The sequence below is a fragment of the Triticum urartu genome, chromosome 5A, assembly GCF_056163025.1.
Source record: "Triticum urartu cultivar PI428250 chromosome 5A, HENAU_Tu73, whole genome shotgun sequence".
NCBI lineage: Eukaryota > Viridiplantae > Streptophyta > Magnoliopsida > Poales > Poaceae > Triticum > Triticum urartu.
Window position 1 is genome coordinate 352150564 of NC_141877.1, and position 3643 is coordinate 352154206.

General features: G+C 45.0%; 1 long non-coding RNA gene across 1 annotated transcript; it reads left to right on the forward strand.

Annotated features, from left to right (window-relative positions):
• The first annotated feature begins 1430 nt into the window (after positions 1-1430).
• Positions 1431-2914, forward strand: LOC125555970 (uncharacterized). Its single transcript, XR_007304965.2, has 2 exons — positions 1431-2042; positions 2582-2914. It is a non-coding gene; the product is annotated as an uncharacterized LOC125555970 (long non-coding RNA).
• The last annotated feature ends 729 nt before the right edge of the window (positions 2915-3643 follow it).

Below are 3643 nucleotides of genomic sequence, written 5' to 3' on the forward strand. Positions count from 1 at the left end.
TTGATAGCCCCCAAGGGCCGGCTCATTACAATGTGATGAGTCGGGTCTTCAATGAGGTGATGAAAAGATGACTTTGCATTAGCCCCCAAGTGCCATGGTGCATGCTGGCAGTGACATGGGACTTGCATATTTGATGTAATCTCAATTTGAATAATGTAGCCCCCAAGTGCCGGGTCGTAAGCCTGCAGCGACTCAGGACTATTTCTTCCATTGTAGAATAAATTATATCCATTGATAGAATAATAGCCATTGCGCTGAAGCGACTTTGACAACCTTAATCATAATATTGGTTATTGGTAACCATAACAAAAAAATCCACCCATGTTGGATATTAAAGATTTGAATAATATAACCTGGTTTGAAAATCGATTCCTGCCATATAAACTGGTAATCCATGCACGTATGATGTATGATATGATGATGTAATAATGATGCAATGCATGATGCAATAATGATGATGTATATGTATGTGGCATTGATCCGATCAAGAGGGTTTAAGCTATGGTTCGAATACGGCCAAGCCCCCAAGTGATTTCCCTGGTGGCCTTACGCCGATCAAGAGGTGTAGCTATGGTTCGAATATGACCAAGCCCCCAAGTGATTTTCCTCGTGGCCTTACGCCGATCAAGAGGTGTAGCTATGGTTCGAATACGACCAAGCCCCCAAGTGATTTCCCTGGTGGCCTTACGCCCATCAAAAGGTGTAGCTATGGTTCGAATACGACCAAGCCCCCAAGTGATTTCCCTGGTGGCCTTACGCTGATCAAGAGGTGTAGCTATGGTTCGAATATGACCAAGCCCCCAAGTGATTATGTGGGCTGTGCCCAAGGGGTACCTATATTTGAGCTGTGTTGTGCAACAGACTCTCTTTGGTCCCTTTAATCCGGTCTTGAAGCCTCCAAGTAGACTATGTTCATGTGAAGCTGTAATATTGGCTTGATAGCCGGATTACCAAGGTAACCAGAGTTGTGCTCTTATAAGATGGGCTTGATAGCTGGATTACCAAGGTAACAGAGCTGTGCTCTTATAATATGGGCTTGATAGTCGGATTACCAAGATAACAGAGCTTTGCTCTTATAAGATGGGCTTGATAGCGGGATTACCAAGGTAACAGAGTTGTGCTCTTATAATATGGGCTTGATAGCCGGATTACCAAGGTAACAGAGTTGTGCTCTTATAATATGGGCTTGATAGCCAGATTACTAAGGTAACAAAGTTGTGCTCTTATAATATGGGCTTGATTCACCCTGGGCATAAAAACCGAAGACCGAAACCAAAAAGACCGAGATCGAACCCGAAAAGACCGAACTAGAAAAGACCAAAGAAAATACGGTCTACACAAATAGAAGACCGAATTAGTTATGGTTTGATCAGTCCTACTGTCTTGAGGACCGAATAGACCATATAAACCGAATAGCCCATACGCAAAGCGGCCCATATGGCCAGCCCAATGGTCACACACAACACGAGTACACGTCCTTCTCCTCACCTCATGATTCATAGGAATGCATATGGCTGCCAATTTACTCACATTCCTACTAGGAACCCTAGCCGCCGCACGCCGCCCGTCGCCCACCGCTGTGGCCCGACGCCCCATGCCCATGAGATGTGAGCCGGTGACGACCGCCGCATTGAGACGTGCGGCGCGCCCCTGACCGATGAAGATCAGCACCCCGAGCCCCGGCCCCGACCAGTGGAGACCGGCGCCCCACGCCATCAGTCGTTCCACTGTCCGCGACACAGCCGTTCGCCGCCGGTGACGACCGCCACATAGAGGCGCGCGGGGCGCCCCTGATCGATGAAGATCGGCGCCCCGAGCCAAGGCCCCGGCCAGTGGAGATCGGCGCCCCGCGCCGCCATCCCCGAACCCCCGTCAGTCGCTCCACTGCCCGCGACACGGCCGTCCACCGCCGGTGCTCCGCGCCCTGATGAGTGGTTCAACATCTGCAGTCCATCACCACTCATCACCACCCGTCTTCTTCAACTCTGCTCGTGGGCTCGCTGCCTACTGCCCTCCTTTATTTCTCCACATCGCAGCTGAAGGTGAGCATCTACTTCATGTCTCTATGTACATCATCTGTGATTCCCAATGTTAGCTACAGCTAATTTGTTATCTGTCATCAGATCCCAAATATCCTTCCTATTGTGAAACTAATCATGAGAGCACACCCAGCATAATAGCCATCTAAATGCATGTCCTATTATGTTTATGTGGCTAGTTCTTTTTGGTTTTTATCATTGCCAAATTGTATTATTGCCATCTTCTCTAATACTGAGTATCTTTTTTCTCTTTTGTATATATATAGCCGAATCTGAATCTGAACATCATGATGCACACATAGTAATTTGTTTGATTGTTTTTTCCTCATATTGTAGTAATCTTGAAAACTGTACTAGGTAATTATTGCATTCGTCATCAACCAAACACACTCCACTGCAGCACTCTCCATTTGTCATCAACCAAACACACTCCACTCCACTCTCCTCGCATGCTAGAAATCGGCCAGCTTTTCTATGAACTAGCAAAAGATGTTACCAATACTAAGATTATGAAATTTTACTGAATACCTGACTTGTTGCAGAGATGATTGAAGAATTTGGCGACAAGGTGGAGGGAAAGCACAAGGTCCATGGTGGTGCTGAAATTGATTTGTTTGATATCAAGTATTATGTTATCAAGTACTAAGTGATGGTGGTCTGCTGTTTGCTGCTTGTCGATTCCAATATTCCATGGGCTATTGTATCTTGTGATCTTCTTACTTTGTGTCAAATATAAATGGTGTTGCTTGTTATCTTCTCACTTGTCAAATGTAAATGTTGTTGCTTTTTGTCTTCTTACTTTCTGTCAAATATAAATGATATGCATACATGAATATTGCTGCTGGACTATGATTCATGAATCTTCTTACTTGTCAGATATGAATCTTGTTATTTCCTGTCAAATATAAACATAGAATTGTACTGGAAGTATCATGAATCTAAGTTGTAGCAATTAATTTGGTCTGTTTGGTCGGGAACAAAGACCGAATTGTAAAGACCGAAGACCGAATAGTTAAGAACCGAAAAGACCGAAATTATTTTGGTCTTCAATTATGAGAGACCGAATTCTTAGAAGACCGAAAAGACTAGACCGAACAAACCGAAAAGACCGAACGCCTGGGCTGAGGCTTGATAGCCGGATTTTAAACCGGGATCCTTCTTTTTAAGCCGGAAATTTTCTGACGGCCTTTAAATATTTGCCAATAAAGCAGTAGCCTCCAAGGCGGGGTTATCTTCCCTCCACTGACCCGGAGTTCTTGAATTCACTGAAACCGGCCAATTTTGCCAAGTCATGTCATTGTAGCCCCCGAGTTTCAAGATGACTTGAGGAGTTGTCTTGAGATTCTCCGTATTTAACCATAGCAGAAGGTATATGTCATTGGTATTGATAACGCGATGTGAATGCACATAAGATTTAAGGTAACTGCGGCAGGCTATAAATGATCTCATATGAGCCCTGTCAGCAACTCGGCCAATGGTTCCTTCCAACTAGCTGTTTGAAGTTTAACCAAACTATAGTGGCGGCAACTTGTGTGCATGTCCATTGAGCCATCCAGCGCAGACGGCGGCTGATGATAATTTGCCTCCAATTTCTTGGAAGAAAA